Source organism: Mus pahari, chromosome 5, assembly GCF_900095145.1.
Source record: "Mus pahari chromosome 5, PAHARI_EIJ_v1.1, whole genome shotgun sequence".
Classification (NCBI taxonomy): Eukaryota; Metazoa; Chordata; class Mammalia; order Rodentia; family Muridae; genus Mus; species Mus pahari.
Window position 1 is genome coordinate 68,259,436 of NC_034594.1, and position 19,345 is coordinate 68,278,780.

The 19,345-nt window shown below is 49.7% G+C and overlaps 1 protein-coding gene across 2 annotated transcripts in view; it reads left to right on the top strand.

The window, feature by feature from the left end:
* The first annotated feature begins 14,539 nt into the window (after nt 1-14,539).
* Mlph (melanophilin) overlaps nt 14,540-19,345 on the top strand; it is a 36,338-nt gene continuing 31,532 nt past the window's right edge. For both annotated transcript variants that reach the window (XM_029538900.1, XM_029538901.1), the window contains exon 1: nt 14,540-14,661. The gene's annotated coding sequence lies outside the window, so the exon portion shown is untranslated. The remainder of the gene's footprint in view (nt 14,662-19,345) is intronic.

The following is a 19,345-nucleotide window of genomic DNA, read 5'->3' on the forward strand; positions in this document are numbered from 1 at the left end:
CTGTCTCTTGTCTGCTTCCTATTTCTCATACAGAAGTATAGCCAGTAGTTTTGAGCACAAGCAACACCCTCACACCCTATAGGGGAGAGTAGGCACTGGGGCACCCTCTCCTAGAAGGCCCTGTGCTTGTTAGTTCTGTCAACTTGATACAACGTGGGATCACCCTGGAAGAGAATTTTAATACAAAGTTACCAGATTGCCCTGTAGGGGGCAACCAGATTGTCCATGGTGGGTGGCACCATCCCCTAGTCAGGTTATCCTGAATAGTATAAGAAAGAAGAAAGCTAGCTGAAAATAAGCAAGCAGGCAGGCAAGGACGCATGCCTTTCCCTTCAGCTCTTCACTATGGATGTGGCTTGGCTTGATTCAAGCTCCTGACCCTGTAAAGCCCTCACAGTGATGGATTAAAACTTGGAGTTGTAAGCTTTTCCTCCTGAGTTGCTTTCTGTCAGGACATTTTATCACAGCATCAGAAATGAAGTCAGAACAGACGGGATGGTCTCCCACCCTTGTGCTTGCTAGACTGAGCAAGGGACCACATAACACCCAGGGACTTTCTGACTCTAAGATTCAGTAAGTCTTACTCAGCCAAAGAAAAATAAAGGTTTAGTAACCTCAGAATCCCAGCTTCCCATCTTCCTTCCCAATGTCTGTGGTGCTGGCTGAAGGGGAAGGAATTCATTCCACTCAAGGGTGGAGACTGCTGTGTGAGAGAGACTTGTCTGAGGGCTACAGTTCCCACCTAGTTTAGGAGAACACTTGGCATCATTGTGGGTGGCATATTTGGTCACCGAGGGCTGGTCGGTTGGTGCACTCTTTACAACACAGGGCTTGATTCAGGGACCCATACTAGAGCAAAGGCAGAGACGCCTCAAGGAAATCCAAGAACAACAAGACACTTGACCTATAAGTGAAGGTGGAAGGAAGCAGGATTAGCAGGCCAAAGGCACAGGAAATGACTCAGGATCAGATGTCCCAGGCCATCTAGGGCAGGGACATGGAGGGTAGTGTGCCTGGATTAGAGCACTGACTCCATCGCCTCCCAGCCCTGGACCTTCGTCATGTTTCTCTGAATGTCACTTTTCTCATCTATAAAATCAGCAGTCGCATTAGCTTTCTCTGTGTTCTTCTGACCAGGAAATACAAAGTGGGTGCCAGGCTGCCAGTAGAAACCTGGTTAATGTCTGCATGGTGGCTATTATGTGGGAAGCCGAGGGAGCCATGAGTGGGTGAGTATTGCAGAAATGGGCGTAGACATGTTAAGCACCCCATGTCCCAGACCCATGAGTGATTAGCAAAGCCATGGGTTCAAGAACTGCTGAAGTCTTCTTCTGGTCCAAGTGCAAGTGTTTATAAATGATTGATTGATTGATTGATTGATTGATTGATTGATTGATATGTGCAAAAACTAGCAATGTCAGCTTCCTCCTTCTCAGAAGTTTATAGACTGAAACTGCACCTACCGACACCTCCTATGAGAATGGCTAACTCCTTCCCCTCGCGCTGTGCATAATAAACAAGGAGGTTCCGGTTATTGTGCCGCATTGCTGTTGCTCCGTCAGTGTTTGTGCAGCCTGCCTAGACCCAGACTTCCCGTGTGTGTGTGTGTGTGTGTGTGTGTGTGTGTGTGTGTGTGTGTGTGTGTGTGTGTGTGTGTGTGTGTGTGTGTGTCTGTCTGTCTGTCTGTCTGTCTGTCTGTCTGTCTGTCTGTCCTTTCTTTGTTCTCTCCCCATTCCCAGTCAGGTTTCTCGACCACAGAACAAAGAACACAGTCAATCCGTTATTATTCCGATGCCTGCCTCTGTTGGAATGGCATGACTAAGTTAAGTGAAAGGAGAAACCCTAATAGTTAATGACACAGCAGCCCAAACCTCGTGTGACACGGAAGAGCCTTAGCTTTAGCCACGCCTCTCTTTCATCCCGTACCTACCTCATACCCCATACCCCATCTATGGATGCGCGCGCCTCTGAGTTTGACTGATTACAGAATGTCTGTACAATCAACAAGCAGCCTGAACAAGCTTGAGCACCCTAGGGAAGTAGAGTCCAAGGAGGTGCTGAAGAGCTGAGACCAGAAGGGGAAGAGCCCAGAGGTTCCTGGAGAGGTAGGCACAATGAAGGTCAGGCCTCATGCTCTGAGTATACCCAAGTCTCTTAGAAGACAGCCTGGCTCAGCAGAACGTGTGACCTGGGATTGTTGGAAGGCAGGCGGGGTGCTTTGGGGAGGACACAAGGGTTGTGAGACAGGATCAGTAACTCTGTGGGTGCTACAGTGGCATCTGCAAAGGCAGTGAGACAGGATCAGTAACTCTGGCAATCAACCTAAGGATGGGTGCTACAGTGGAATCTGGGGCGGTTTAAAGAAAAATGGCTACCATAGGCCCATAAGAGGTGTGGCCTTGTTGGAGGAAGTGAGTCGCTAGGGGGTGGCCTTTAGGTTCTTGGAAGCTCAGGCCAGGTCTAACGGCTCACAGTCTTCCTTCCTGCTGCCTGCCAGTCCAGATGTAGAACTCTCTGCAGCTTCTCCAGCACCATGTCTGCTTGCACACTGCCATGCTTCCTGCCATGACGATAATGAACTAAACCTCCGAACTATAAGCCAGCCCCACTGAAATGTTTCCCTTTGTAAGAGTTGCTGTGGTCATGATGTCTGCCCACAGCAATGGAAACCAGGAGGAGAATGCACTCAGTCGTTGAGGCTGAAGGCATAGAGTGTTTGGTTTTGTGTCGCAGGAAGCTTTGCCGAGCGACCCAAGTACTTAGCTTTGCAGCTGCTACTGAGGAAAACATGCAGACTAGGACCCTGCTTCTAAGGAAACCATGTCAAAGTTGTAAGCAAATAGATTGGGCCCTCAGATAAGGCAAATGTCAAAATGAGTCATGGGTTAGCCTGTCCTGATGCAAACAGCTGTGAAATAGTCAGAGCTCTCGAGGTAAGTGGCTAAGTTCAGCATTCCAAGTCCAGATGTCTCCAGAAACCAGTGGGGAGCGGCAGCGGAGGCTGCAGGACAATGTGGAGGGCACTGTGAGCTAGGTCGTGGTCACCCAACTACAGCAAGGAAGTCACAGTGCCCTAAGCCTGTCATGCTAAATAAATAAATAAATAAATAAATGCTGGACATTTGTATGTTACGAAGCATTTCTCCCCTCTTCCTCCCCTTCTCCTTCTCTCTCCCTCCCTCAATCCTCCCCTCCTCCACCCCTTGTCACCCACCTCTCTCCAGGGTCTCATTATGTCCCCAGACTGCCCCTAAACTTTTGGGCTCAACAGCCCTCCTACCTCAGCCAACCAAGTAGGTGGGCATGCCCAAGGTCAGATGTTGTAAACTTGAGAGGCTCACCCGGGAGTTGTAAGACAGGATGAGCCACAGATGGCAGATAATGAAGGGAAGCCTGCCGGGGGCACAAGCCTCCATCCCCACCAAGATGGCAGCCTGGGCAGGATGCTATAGATGGGGGTCCCATCATCCTGACATCTGACTCTGCATGGATAAAGAGGAAGCTGATTGGTTGTGTTCTGGGAAGAAGTAAGGCAGGCAGAATCTTGCCTGTGTCTTTCACTAAAGACAAGCATTCCAGTTCAAGGTTTGGGGTTCCCCTCCCCCCCGTTTTGAGATGTTTATCGTGAGCATGTCCAAGCATAGAGCAGAGTGAAGAGAGCCATGGAGAAACACCTCCTGTCCTCCTCTGGATTCAGTGTGGACATTGCACATCATTATCTCTATCAATGACTCTCTCTGGACTGTGTGCCACTAACCTTATGCAGAATCCTGGGAGGATTAGTAGGATGAGAAGCTGGGAGGTGCCCTGATCACTGGGATTCACTTAGATTCACATCTGGGCTTCCCTTCCCATGCTTGGCAGTGATGGATAACTGTTCCCAAACCATTGTCTTCTAGCTTCTGGGTGGCTCAGACACACAGGCACTAGAGGAGGTCTGGGGAAGACCAGTGAAGAAGGCTCTTGTCTGACTCTCTTTCTCTCTCCCTCCCTCCCTCTCTCCCTCTCCCTTTCCCTCCCCCCTGCCTCTTGAGCATGTATGTTATCTGTCTGTCCTTCCCGCCTCTCTCCCCTCCCCTCCTCCACTTTGGATACCACCTCCTTCCACAACACATGGAAACACCTCTGCATTTTGGACCTCCAGGTGACCTGCTGGGTCATGTTTTATTGTTCCATTCAGACCTTGGCTACAAAGAGTATCTAGCAGGCAGATGGTTTTGGTCTTTAGGGAAGCACAGCAGAGGCAGATAACTCTGGCAGAGATGTGCAGTGGGCAGAGCCCACAAGAGAAGAAAAAAACTGGTATATAGAGAGAAGGCTTCTGGTGGCATGGAGCCTGGCCCTGGAAAGAGTCTCAGCCCGTGACGCTATGTGAGCTAAGCAAGCAGCCCTGCGGAGGAGTGCACTGAGCAGAAGCACCAGCCGCTGTCTGGTCCCAGAGTTTCCAGAGAAGTACTATTATGGAGTTGCCTGCAGAAAAGGCTAAGGCTCGCACACCACCAAAGATGCTGAGGGTGCTGAAGCAGAGGCTGCCAGCCAACTCCCGCCTCCAGCTTTCCAGCATGTTCTTTTGGAAGAAAGATCTAAGTAGTGTTCCGCCATATCCGCCTCAGCAGACTCATCCCTGGGGGGAAGAAAGAGCTTAAGTCACACACATCTTGATTCCATCCTGAAGGAACTTCGTGTGAGTAAGAAATGAACAAGAAGGGGGGTGGGGGCTCACCCCGGGATACTGATGTATATAATTCCAGCGCCAGAAGTCTCTTGGCTGTGGAAGTTTTTAAATAGCTGATGAGCCGCTCGAGACCACAGCGGATGGGATTGTTAGGGCCCAGCTGGGATGAGTTAAATTATCTACACAGGACAGAGAAATACTTGAAGCAATAAATCTCCAGCAGTCGTCCATGGAACATGGGAAAGTTTCCTATAAAATTACCATCGGTTACCTGTTCCAGCACTGAGCCGAAACCTCCCACTTGGATTTTGGATAAACTATTCTTCCCACGTGGATATTATTCACATGCAGCAAGATGCACTGCTTGAAATGTCTAGCTCGGTGAATCACGACCCTCTTGTACGTGCATCTAGCGAATGCCTTAACACACAGCCACCACCTCAGCAAGAGGCAAGGCACTTCCTTCAGCCTAGGAGATGCTTGCAACTCTGTGGCAGCCATTCTTGACCCTGAGCCCAGGCCGCCATGTATGTAAGCTGTAAGCCTGTATTCAGCTTTGCCCCTCTGGAGACTCAGGTGCACGGAACCATCCTCTATGACGCTTTGTGTCTCCTTCACACGGGACAGTGTCGGTGGGGCTCAGGCATCTGCTCTGCAAGCCTGCAGTTTGCTCTTTCTCTTGCGACATAGGCCCCGTGATAAGCATACGTGACAACGTGCTTCCTTACTTACTTGTAGACGGTCTCTTGCTGGGTTTCCACAGATGCTCCTGCACAAGCTCCATTTCTCTCAGAATCCCCGTACATTTTAACTTTCTTACATTTTAACATTTTTTTTTTTTACTTTGAGGTAATTGTCAACTCACATGTGGTAAATAGCAGAAATCTTAAGCTTTTGGCTCAGGCTCTCTAATCTTACATACTACACAGTTCTGTGTGTGTGTGTGTGTGTGTGTGTGTGTGTTTGTGTGTGTGGGGGGGGGGGAATGGGTATTTATATGTATCAGTGTCTGAGTACCTGAGTGCATCTGTGTGTGTGTGTCTGTCTGTCTGTCTGTCTGTCTGTGTGTGTGTTTCTGTACCTGGGTGTCTGTGTGTAATTCATGTGAACACCACCTGAGTCAAGACCCAGATCAGTCACAAAGATCCTTCAAGGAGCCATCTTGACACAGCACCTCCATTCTTTCCCGTTCGTAGCCCAGGCAGCTCTATAAACCTCCTTGTCATGGTTGGGGTTACTCTTGCTGTACTGAAACACCATGACCAAAAGCAATTTGGGAGGAAAGGATTTATTTTGCTCACAGTTCCATATAAAACAGCTCGTTGTCAAAAGGAGTGAGGGCCAGAACTCACACAGGGCTGGAACCTGGATGCAGGATCTTATGCAGGCCATGGGGCGGGGTGGGGGGGGGGAGTGCTGCTTTCAGGCTTGCTCCTCATAGCTTGCTCAGCCTGCTTTCTTATAGATCTTCAGGGGTGGGGCATTTTCCTAATTGGAGTTCCCTTCTCTCAGATGGCTTCAGCTTGTGTCAAGTTGACATAAAACGCCAGGACACTCAGTAAACGTTTCACTCCCTGAAGGGAACCATGATCCATGGGTCTACCCTGCCATAGCCCTTCATTTTTATTCCTGTGGTCCTAACCCCTAACATTGTAACCTGCTCATTTATAAAGAGGAAACACTTTTGAAAATGAAGCCCAAGTTAGAACCAAGAAGGTAGCAACAGCTGGTCCACAACCCAGGCTTGATGGAAGACAACAGAGACAGGACATTGAATCTTCGAGAGAAACAGAGCTCAGTGGGATTCCCACCTACCACAGGAGGCTAAGTGGGGCTATCTTCACAGGGGCTGGACACCCACCTCCATGGGTGCAAGTTTCACTAGCAGACATTAATTGCTACTAGGTCCCTGGGCCCTTAGAGCCCATGCAGTAACCCAAACTAGCCAGAAGAGGGCACCAGATGCCTGAAGCAACCATACATCCTTGCTCGGGGAGACCAGTCTGTTAAGGCCTGCATCCAGGAAACCTGTAGGCAGGGACTACTAAGGTTGTTGGCCCTGAAGCCCTGGCTCTCCTGGCTCCTTCCTCTAGGAATAAGCAGGTATCTGATGAGGTAAGGGGATGTTTGCTTGCAGGGAAGAAAACAGAGGTGAAGGATGGTTGAAATACGTATCCCAGACGAGGATGCCTGTTGCCTAGACCAGGAGAGGAAAGGGCATCTCAAAAGGCAGACTATTAGAGGTCCAAGGGACTTCTGGTGTCTGAAGGAGTTCAGGTGACTCCATCCGAGAGCCTAGCTCAGCCTCACAAAATCAATGGCCTCCAGCCACTCAGAGACCTCACTCAGCAGCCTGGTGGCCTTTAAGGAGATTCTGTGAAGCAAAAAGACACAAAAGCCTTGCCTGCCTCAGACTGCCTCACTATGCACAGCCCAGGGCCCTTTTGTAAAGTCACCACCTCCCTGGGCCCCAGGCTCTCCTCTGTCAGTACAGTATATCGGAAGCACCGCTTGCCTGCAGGCCAGCTGTAGAAACTGGCTTGAGGTCTCGTGCAGAACCTCATATAGTATAAGGCTTATAGCATTCCCATGTCGTCCGAAGCCAGTGTTAAACATCACGAGGAGGGGAGCAGCTCTCAGCTGGGGCTGCAAAGCAGAATGGGCTTGGCATGATGCTCAGGTGGCTGGCACCCCAACTCGAGGTCCTGGGGACACATACCATCTCCTAAAGTTCAAGGTCCCTTTCCATTGCTGAATGGGAGGCCTTTCTCCTAGGATTAATAACTGCCTGGGTGCACAGATACACTACCCAGAACTCACCTGACTTAGGAGTGACAGCAGAGGCTGGGGACTCTATTTGCTTACTCAACAGCCATTGCTGAGGCCAGACACAGCTGTTGAGAGTGTAACTGTAACTGCGTAGTGCTGGGGTACACTGAAAATCCCCTTAGACTCACCCTCTTTCTCCAAAATGCCAAGAGCCCAAGCGGCCTGTCGAGTAGGCGCCCTGGGATAGAGTTGACAGCTGTTCACACCATTGCTATGTTCTGGAGCACAAGGCTGGGTCCTCGCAGCCCTAACAAGCCAGGCTCTAATGCCGCTCACCAATTGGCTATTTAACGAGACACTTAATAGTGTAAGGCACAAAAGAAGATTCACTCAGGGTGGCCACCCTGGAGGGATGGAGAGATCAAGAAGTTTAGTGGCCCCTGAAAGTCCAGCCTGAGGTGCTGGCATGAGATGCAGGTTTAAGCGGAGAGCAAGAAACGCACTTAACTAAGCAGTCTCTATCAAGGTGACAATCGTCATCTGGGCTCCAGTCTCCCGGAAGGTGGTCTGACTAACTGTTCAAACTGAAATCTCTTCCTAAGAGACAAGGTCCTCCTCTGGCTGGCACTGGGATCCCAGCCTTTTGCTTTACTAGGCATGAGATTCCCGAGAAAACTTTTATTTCATATGGGTTTTGTTTTAATAATATGATGGAGCAGCTCTAGAATAGCCATCATTCTGCCAGGACAGTTCCACTGCCAGCTGCTACCTAATTAGGGCATGTGACACCCCAAAGGACCAAGAAACCCAAGGCCAGAGTCTTCCTAGAGTCAGAAACTTCTGTCTTCCCTTCTCTACGCCCTTCTGTCTCCCTGGCACCACCTGTCTGCAGGCTTTAAGGTAGGTGGCTTTTGTGGGCCAGATGAAAGGAGGGTTCATCTCTCTTGCTTGTCTTAACTAGACCATGCCTTTGTCGAAAGAACCTGGCCACTCTTCTGCCCTGTCTCCATCTCAGGCTGTAGCTGGGATGCACAGACCAAGGACCCAGGAGCTAAGCATTGAATGGTCTTGGGCTCTGTACCCCAGTGTGCTCATTTCCTTGAGGACCTGACTCCATCCTGCCACAGCAAGCTGGGTACCAGAAAAGGAGAAAACTGCAGGACATCCAGAAGGAAGGCTGAGTCTTCCAGACCTCAGACCCAGATGTAAACACCTCCACCGGAAAGCCCCTATAGGTGTGAGCGGACCAGAGGTGTGCTACCAGTGTGTGTTCTTCACCATGTGATACTCAGAACATCTCCAAAGCCATGGTGGCTTCCTGGCTGTCCCAAAGCCACATGCCATATTCATTACTGTTTCCTAGGAATGGCAAGCTGGGTCCCACCCCACACTCTACCCCACCTCCTACTAGAAAACAACCCCTGTCCCTCCCCTCCCACACACAGCCCACTGCACCTACCCCCAGCCCTCTTGGGGTGATGACCTACCTGCCACAATGTTGCCAGAAGTGATGCCCCAAAGCTGGCCTGTAGGGGGCAGGACTTTCCCAGGGCCCAGCGCCCAGCTGGGGTCCCAGTCCTCCCAGCAGAATTCAGTTTAAGCAGGGATGGGGGCTTTCCTGGCCTTAGGTCCCAGGAGGCTGTATGTGGGTGGGTCCCTGCAGGCCTAAAGGTCCTAGCGTCTAGATAGGCAATGGGCTAGGGATCCTGAGTGGTGGGAAATCCCGGCATTCCACCCCTATCAAGGGACTCCCCAAGAAAACTGGAGTGGAGCCAGTTCCCAGGCTCTGCAAAGCAGTCCCCTGGCCTGGCCAACAACCAAGGCCAGACCATCAGGAGTGCAGTTAGTTTGTCTGTTTGTTTAATTTAGTATTGGGAGGAGACTGAGAGGAAGGAGGGAGGGAGAGAGGAAAGGAAAGGGGACAGAAAGGACGGAGAAGAGGGAGGAGAACAAAATCGAACATTAAGAAGTTTGTGGGTGAAAACTGTTGGACAGGGGTCCCAAGCTGGTAACCCAATTGTGGCTTGGTATAGTTACACTTGAAGTACAGGGCTTCCAGATGAAGGTCTTCTAACAAAAGTGTCCCAGGAGTGGGTGGCCTGAACCCCAGTGTCTTTCCCCACCCTCTTGGGTGGGCTCCGGGCCACCCCCGTGGGGACAGACAGGGCGGGCGCCCTGCACAGAAGCCGCAGCCCTGCCCTTCGGACTGCATGAGTCACGATGGCTGGCTGCACACCAAAAGGCTTCGAGGGAAGGCAGGCTGGGAAGGAGGGGGCCACGGATAGGGGGACCCTGAGAGACGAGGGAGGCAGAGGGCAAGAAGCTAAACAACGACTTCACCCTCCTTGAGGGCTGCAAAGGGATCCCTGAATTAAATGCAGGGAGACTGACGGGCTGGCTCCGGGTCAGCTGACTGTGACAGTTGACCGCCCGCTCTTGGAGGGGGGCGGGGTTGGTTTGGTTCTGAGCCCAGGTCCGCCAGCTGTGCTTCTGTCGCCCCCTCTCGGTGTGGCGGAATCACAGCAGGACACTGCTTTCATCCCGAACAGAACTGGGTCCCTGAGGCTAGCCCGAAGAATCTCCTCCCTGTTATCCCAGGAGCGCCCTGCCAGGAAGGGATCTCAAAGGAGCCTGGCCTTATTGCAACCTAGGAAGGGCGGAACTGGCCCTGCAAGGTGTCCCAGACCTTCATCTCCTGGTACACAGCAAATAGAAGACCAAAGTAAGCAAGGGGGAAATCCGCAATCTCAGCCTTGGGAAGGCTTGAAGCAAGAGAATCAAAAAAGTACTTTCAACCAGAGAAACCCTGAATCCCTTGTGTCTTAGAGAGCAGGGGGGTTGTTTTGGAGTCCACAGTACTTGCAAGTTGCAAGACTGAGGGAACCCACAGATCCACCTTCTTCCTTCCCATCTTCATGGAGTCGCCTGCATGGTTTCACAATGTGGAACCCATCTGACAGTGGCTTACGTCGGCTGTACATTTTGTTCCCATAACAAGGGGTTTGGAGATTGACTGTGTACCGAGAAGACAGATCAGTGATACCACAGGGGTTCAAGCCTGTCTCCCCACCCAGGAGCCTTACCTCTTTCTCCTAGGGGAGCCTCTTGTCTCCTCCGCGTTGCCAGACACTCTTGGCAGCTCCAGACCTACCCCATTCCACTCCACATCCCCATCATCTGAATTCCAGGCCGGAAAGATGGAAAAGCACAGAATAGCAAAGAAGTTTCTTCTAGTGAAGGGACACTGGCCTCAGGGGTCTCTCTCTCCCCCTCACCTTCTCTGTACAGAAGGTGTCTCATGTATCCTCCTATAAGGGAGAGGGAAACAGATGCTCATCGGGCTGTGTTCCTCCATTAGTCCAGAAGGAACACGGTCATTGGTGGGTGCTGCATGGTGCTATTCTATGCTATTCTATAGACAGAGCAATGGTAACACTCCAGCCTCCTGGCTTTAGGGATTAATGGTTGATTACTTGGTGGTTTAAAATTGGCTGTTGGGATATTTTATGATATGAGTCTGTGAAACACATTTATGATAACTGTCGTTAGTGAGATCTGTCACTGTGACACGAGATGAGAAAGTAACTTCAAAGAAGGACAATTCAGTGTGGCTCAAAGTTCCAGAAGGTTCCTTCCAGTCACTTGACTCCATTGCTCCTTGAGGCTGAGCACTGTGGTGGGAAACATGTTTTAAAGCTATCCACCTTCTAGACTGGGAGCAGAGGCACCACACCTGGGGACCCACTTCCTCCTCTGCTGGGCCCCACCTCCTGGCATTTCCACCTGACGGACAACAGAGAGAAGCCAGCCTTGCTTCTGAAAGGTTCCTTCCAATGGTTCCTTCCAAATTACAAGAAATACCAGACAAATCCTAAGTTAGGGGGCAATCTACAAAATAAGCAACCCATACAATTTATGCATAACATCACCTGGAAGCCAAGGAAAATCTAAGGAGGAGATTCTATCTGAATATTAAGAGACAGTGGGGCTAGAGAGATGGCTCAGTATCACTTGCATAGCAAGCCTGAGGGCCTGAGTTCAAATCCCCAGCATCCACCTAAGCCAATCACAGCAAGGCACGGTAGCACACAGTTTAAACACATCACTTGTTGGCACATCACTTAATCCCATCACTGGAAAGGCAGAAGCAGGTGAACATCTGTGAGTTCAGAGGCCAGACTGCTCTACATAGTGAGTTCCAGGCCATCCAGGACTACATAGAGTGTCTTAGTAATATATATATAATATATATATATATTTATAGTGTGTGTGTGTGTGTGTATACATATATATATTGAATTATATACAAATTGAATCACACACTATATGTGTATACATATGTATATATACATGTATACATATGTATGTATAGTGTGTATATATATGTGTATATGTGTATGTGTGTGTGTGTGTGAAAGAGAGAGAGAGAGAGAGAGAGAGAGAGAGAGAGAGAGAGAGATTCAACTTGTCTCACAACTTTGAGTGTTCATTATGATCCCTGCATAAAGACTTGGTCATTCTAGGCTTCACTGTGGTCGAACCCCCTTTCTTCCTCTTTGCAATAAATAAATTCTTGGTGAGGAGGGATGTTTCCATTCATCGTTTACATATAATAAACATGCTATATATTATATTTTAAAGATTTTTATTATTTATTTTATATATATGATGAGTACACTGTAGCTGTCTGCAAACACCCTAGAAGAGGGCATCAGATCCCATTACAGATGGTTGTGAGTCACCATGTGGCTGCTGGGAATTGAACTCAGGACCTGTGAAAGAGCAGTCAGTGCTCTTAACCACTGAGCCATCTCTCCAGCTCTATATTATTTATATGTAATATGTGTGTCTGTGTGTGTGTGTGTGTGTGTGTGTGTGTTCAGGCTTGCTGGCTGCCAGCCTAGGTCCTGGGTCAGTAAAAGTCACTGTCTTACAGGAATAAGGTGGAGAGTGATGGGAAAGGGTCCACATGTCTTCTTCTGGCCTCCTCATGCACACTCACATACACATACATGTATATACCACACTAGCACAATACAAGTGTGTATACATACATAAATGTACATGGAAGGAATGACTGCTAGATGTAACTGAATCTGGACCCCATCCTCTGGCATGTCCATGAGAATGTCATGGAGACAGGCAGTCCACCAAAGGCAAAAGGTCCCAACATGCAGCATCATGTTTCACTGATTGAAATCTGAACTTCAGTTCTGTAGAAGGCCATCCTGGTTCAGTACACACTGGCACCTGTCCACCCATAAGTCCCTCATAAGTGGCTGAGGGAAACGAGTCCTTGTGTCACATCAGAGACTTCTTATCATTTCAAGATTGTTTCATCAATTTTAAAATTGCTTCTACATTGCTTGTATTCTTTGACTCAAATTGAAATTCTGAACTTCAGTTTTATTCTAGGGATCATTGTTCTGAGTGTGTAAGGAGAGTTGCAATCATGTCTGCACCATATAAAATCACACTAAATACCTAGTGTTGATATTCGTATCTACAGTGATATTTGTAGAATTATCTTTCAAAAAGAATCTGTCCACCAGTAGACACCAAGCAACCATGCAGTACATAGCCTACATCATCAGACAGGATGAAATGGATTTCTGCTGGCCTGAGTGAGGATTTGCCAGGAGCTCATGTGGCAGTGCGCTGTGAGTGTTGAGTCCAAAGCAGCTCACTGCGTCCAGTTTATTACTAACACCAGGTGCTGAACAGCAGTGAGCCTGTAGGGGGCAGCCTGTTCAGGGTGAGGCAGCCAGAAAGTCATGCTTCTCCCAAGAACCCCAAGTCACACAGCTGCTTAATCACATACACACAATCACATACTCAGCCATACACACACACACACACACACACACAATCACATACTCAGTCATACACACAATCACATACTCAGTCATATGCATACACAAAGAGAGTCACATACTCAGTCATATGCACATGCACACATACACAATCACATACTCAGTCATATACTCAGTCATATACACACACAGAAAGAGGCACATACTCAGTCATATGCACACACAACACACAATCACATATTCAGTCACACACACACACATACAGACACACACACACACACACACACACACACACACACCTGCAGATGACCCAGTGCATATCTTCTAAGGTTCCCTTTCCTCTCCTGCTGACGGGGAATAAATGCTACTATCATGTCTGTCCACCCTGGAGCTATTTATTATTTATGTCCCTGTCTCAATGTTGCAGATGCCAGCACTGCGTGGTAAAAGTTGTCCTCAGTAGAGGTCTCTCTCTGTAGCCCAGGCTGGCCTGGCTGGGACTCAGCACTAGCACAGGTCGGTCTGAAACTTTCAGCAATCCTCTTCAGCCTCCCCAGGTGTTGGGATTTTGTGTGTGAACTAGCACACACTTGGCCAAGTGAATGTTTGTGTGTTTGTTTTTAAAATATAGCCATAGGGAACGGGGTCAGGATGCTCTTATGCTGGGGCATGAGGGGGGGGGGATTCTTTCAACATCCGGGCAGATATCTGGGTGGAGCGCCTCAGATCACAGACTTATTGGACTGTTTTCAGTAGTCAAGGCCTTGGCCAGATTGCTCATTTGAGGGGCTGAAGGGGGCGCGCTTGTGAGTCCATCTAAGGGTCTGGGGGACAGCGACTTCAGCTGGAAACCCTGGGCTCACAATCTCACTAAGAAGTGGGTGAGTTTGGGTAGGGCGCTTTTCTGATCCCCAGTTTCCCTGTCTGTGAAGCTAACATGGATTAGAGTTAAAATGGGTATTCGAGGAGGCGAGGATGTGGTTTGCCAGCAGGTCCCTCCTATGGGGGACCAGAACCCAGCGGTGGAACTGAGCGCGCAACTCCAACGTGTTCTGCTCTCAACCGGATTGGCGACAAGGCGGCTCTGTCCTCCACACCCACTTCAGCGCCTCTCAGGAGGGCCACTGGTGTCCGCTTGGCTCTTGGCCTGTCCAAGCACCCTGGGGTGCACATCGATCCCGGAGCTGGGCGGGTCAGGAGTAGCCCACGTGATCTGAGCAGCAAGCTGGGCAGGACTGGCGTCACAGCTGCCTGGATCCCTGCACTCAGCTCTGTCTAGTTCAGTGCACCCTGACACTGACCTCCGTGCCTGGAGTTTCTCTCTCAGGACCTAGGAGAAAGGAGCAGAGGCCAGGACCCACGGAGCCAGAGCTACAGGCTGGGGCATTCCCAGGAGAGGGGCTGGTGAGTGCACCAAGGACCTGGGGCTTGCAGAACTCCCAGGAGAGGGAATCTGGCTCAGGGAGGGTGCAGCACACCCTCCAGAACTCCAGGCTTCTTCTGGATGCCTTAAACACAATGGGCTAAATCCTTGGGGAGCCCATTTGGGGCTAAACAGTTGGTTTTAATTAAAAGCTTCCTTTGAGCTAAAAGCTGGTGCCTTCGGGAGACTTGGACTGGAGCCCAGGGTGAGAGGCTATTTGTACAGAAACTTCCTCCTGGCTGCTCAGCTAGTCTGCAGGGAGCAAGAAAGCAGATCGGTGCATGAAGGAGGCACCTGCCCTCCTCCAGACTTAGTGGAATCATTTGTGGTTTTGTTGTTATTGTCCTCAGACCATAGGTCCCCTAGACCCTCCTTATTATTATGAAGATGTGAGAGGAAAGGTGTTGGCATCTTGTGCGTCACCCCACTGCATCCAAGCCTGGGAAAGAGCTGAGTCTTAGAAAAGCAGGAGGATTTCTCAGAGCACACACCTATCTATGTCCTACTGAACTAAAAACATAGCTCTTTGCTTTTACCTGAAACAGGTTGGCGCCGTTGTCTGTTCTGTTTCTATGCCACGAGGGTTGTTCTTGCTTCCTTCTGAGGGATTTGAGTGAACCAGGGTACAAGACCCCCCTAGAGACCCAGGCCATAAGTCTCCCGTAAAAGGGATGGGCTAAAGACCAAGGATAGTTAGGCATTGAGGTTGGTGCATCCCTGAGCCTGATGGCTCCCTGGCCCAGATGTGTGCCATTTAACACACACCCATCCCCCAACCATATAAGGCCTTAGTAAGGCACAGCAACAGCTTTCCTGGCCATGAGCATTACCCCTCCGGGCCCAGGTCTCCAAGGTGTCACTTCTTAGAATCAGAGCATCACCAGACAAGGTGGGGAGGTGTGCTCTTCTAACTCACCCAGCATCAGTGTCCCATCTCCAAAGTGGGTACCACAGCAGGTGCCTCACAGGACTCAGAACCTGGTCCAGGCACAAGCATGAGAAGTTGATGGGTCATCCTGATGCATTAGTGACTCTGAAAAGCTGCTGAGCCCTAGAGGAGGGGGGAGGTTGGGGAGGGAGCAATGGAGGAGGGGGGAGAACAAGGAGGGGTCACTGGAGGAGAGGTGAGGTCAGCGAGGGGTAAAGAGGACACCAGAGCCTGTAGGCTAATGATACCATTCCCTACCCTCAGTATTGATACAGGATGGCCATGTGTGCTGGCCATGCAGTTAAAGCACTTTTTAGGGCTCACTGTCTTGTTCTTTTCAAAAGTGACTTCTGAAAGAAGACACACGCATCCCTAACATGTATGTACCCTGTACCCTACCACCATGGCACCTCTTAAGTCTAGGATCCCAGCATCATACTGGGTTAGAGATGACCAGAAACCTTTGTAGATAAAGACCCACTTATCTGCTTCCAGTGCCACCTGTGCCAGAACCTGGCACATCAGTGACTGAGCAAACAAACTGAGGGGCAAATCAGCATATGCCAGCTGACAGTGGCAGGATCACCCATGGGCCCCAACCTCTCACAGTAGACACTGAGATCTTGAGAGCAGGAGGGATCCGAAGCACCCAAGCTACCTATTCCTGAATTGGTTGGGAAGCCCAGCTGCAGGCTCTATAGCTACACCTGGTTCAGTTCTTGCCACAGTCTGGTGTAGAAGCCTTGCATGAAGATCAGAACCAATGGCCATGGATAAGTGAGGCTCCCCCAGAGCCAATGAGAACAAAGAGATCAAGCTAGAAGCAATACCAGGCAGCCTGGCTTGCAGGAGCCTTTCCAGAGCTTCATGGTGGCACCTGGCACATCTGTGGGGGGAAGGGAGTTCTTCTGAGTGGCAGTGTGTTCATCCTGCTTCTGGAGTCTGGAGGCCCCAGTACCCCTGTGCTGTAAACCCTATCCACATGCATGACCACACCCAGAAGCTCTGGAGTCAGCCCCAAAGGAGTCATAGCTGACACCTCTGTTTACACCTTTATCAGCAGGACTGCCTAGCCCAGTCAGGGGATAATCCTGCCAGTCAGCTGGCATCAATGAGTTGTTCCCCAGTTTATTTGCTCACCATCACAGAGGCACTAGGTCCCAGGTCAGGTGGCCCTAAAATGAGATAAACCAGGGCTTTATCTACAAGTTTCTCTTTAGTGTGGCCCAAGTGTTAATTCAAACCTTTAGTACATAAAGACAGCATTCCCTTGAAACTCTGCAGTCAGGTCTGAGTGGTCCCTCTTAGCTCTTCTCACTCCTTCCTGTTGGCCACTCTGTCTGATGCCTCCCTGTTCCCCATTATAATCATTAAGTAACTGAGGACAGCTGGCATCTCAGAGGTTTGAAATAGGATTAAAGCTGAGCAGTGGAGCAAAGAGAACTTGCGGAGTGCTTTGGGGCTCAGGAAGCTCGTGACTGGGTTATCAACACAGACAAGGAACAGCCAGAGCCTGGAGGCTTTGCTCTGCCCTAACAAGTACCCATCCCCCTTGCCTGGTCAGACATGGGGCAGCTCCAAGCCTTCCAGTGTCTGGCACATCCCCTGCCCTTCACTATTGTAAGAACAAATTCACAAGAGCGGACCCATTGGTGAGGAGCAAGCAAGGCAGGGATGACGGGGAGCACTGACTTGCTGGAGGCTGCAGACCATGCCTGGCCAAGGGGCTAGCCTTTCACCTACTTCAACTGAGCAAATCCTATGCTGGACTGGGCTGGACAGTGAAGCCATCAACATTTCCTCAAAATGCTACCGACTATTAGCCTGTGCATCTTAAAATACTGACATCAAACCATTTCTTCATCTGTATAATGGCAAATATTCATAAGGATTCCTTGATGAACCCCATTAGTTTGTACACGAACCTCAAAAACTAGTAATTTAAAAACTTATTTGTCAAGTCCAGCTCTGAGGATGAGAAAGGAGGCTGCTTCTCCTTTGGCTTTTCCTTCACACTCAGGATGTAAGCGCCCACGGACGGACTTTGATTTCTACTTCAGGAGGTGAGAGGGTGAGAGCCCTCAGCTGAGAGTCACGCTGCTCGTCTGCTCCAAGAATAGGGCCTGAGTGACTCTGAGTCCTGCAAGGCACTTGCTCTAAAATGACAAGAGTTAGGGATGAATGAGCCCCAGTCACCCATCAGATAAGAACTTCTTGTTCTGTTCTTTAGAAGCCAGACACCACGTGTCCTGAGGGGGGAGGCCAGAGAGTGCGCCGGCTCCTGTGACCCTCTCTTGCCTACCCCGAGGCACCCTCTGAATGCATTCCTCAAAATCACCACTGTGCTCGAGGTTGGGAATATTAAGGGGTGATCAAAACATTAGCGAGAAGTTATCTTTCACCGATTTGAAGACACACAATGTTAGGGGTTGTCCTGGATGCAGCAGTGGACTCTGGAAATTCACTTTAATAGCATCTGCCTGGATGTTATTAAGTTATCATTATTAACTTGATATTATTTCACTTTTCTCCGTGCTGTGGAAAAAGAAAATCCCTGACAAAAGCCACTGAAAGAGGGGTTTCTTTTCGCCCACAGTTTTAGGAGGCAGTCATAGTGGGGAAGGCAGGGTGGTGACTCTGGACTCAGACTGTGGCAGCAGGAGCCTGAGGCAGCTGGTCACACTGTACCCACAACCAAGAAGAAGGGATGAGTGCTGGCTCTCAGCTCAGTTTCTCCTTTACTGACCCTAACCCATGGGATGGTGGTCCCCACACTCAGGGCGAGTCTTCCTTTCTCCATTAAACCTCTCTGAAAACACACTCACAGAGCTGCACAGAGGCGTGTCACCTAGGTGATCCTGAATCCAGTCAGGTTTGATAATGAGGATTGATCATCATAGCCTTTCTTGTTGTTAACTGTGAAATTGTTCTTGAGATATGACCTCACTATGTAACCCAGGCTAAACTCCAAACAGAGATCCTCCTGCCTCAGGCTAATGAGTGCAGAGGCTAGGGGCCACAATTAACCTCCATGTGGCCAAATTAAAGTTCTTCTCTGACACAGAGCCAGTTCTTCTCAAACATTCATACTAACTGCTTCTAACTGGTGACTGTAGAGGGTGAATCTCGGAAATTGAAAGCAAGTTAGAGACGTCCAGGTTTGCAGAAATGTATCTTCACTGACAATGGAGGACTTTCCCTCATGCATCTTCACTGATAACATGTCACCACCTCCCAGTGGAGGGCTTCTCTGACTCCACAGTGGGCTCTCTTCCTTTGCTGGTCGCTTCCTACATCCACCCTTCTGAAGTTTCTTCATCCTTCTTAGTGGTCAGTGAGGTTCTGTTACTGTTAAGCTCCCTGGGGACAGCAACCCTGTGTGACCCTGGGACACAGGTCCTTTCTATGCTCTTCATGAGAGCACCTGACTGATCTCCTTCTCCATGTTCCCAAGAAATTAAGTCAAATTCTCAGGGAAGACTTGCTGGGGTCTCAGTGCTGGTCAGCTCGCAGCCTCCCAAAGCGGGTCTTTCTAGCATCTAAACTCTGTCCTTCCTAGGAACACATGGTTTCTGGAGCCAGCTGGACTAGGAGTCACCCATCATCCTCCCTGCATGACCTGATGTAAACAGTGAGGAGCATAGAAAGAGCCTATCTATATACCAGGGTCAAACAGTTGCTGTCCCCCCGAGAGCTTAACATTAACATCCATAACCTCACTGACCACTGAGAAGGAT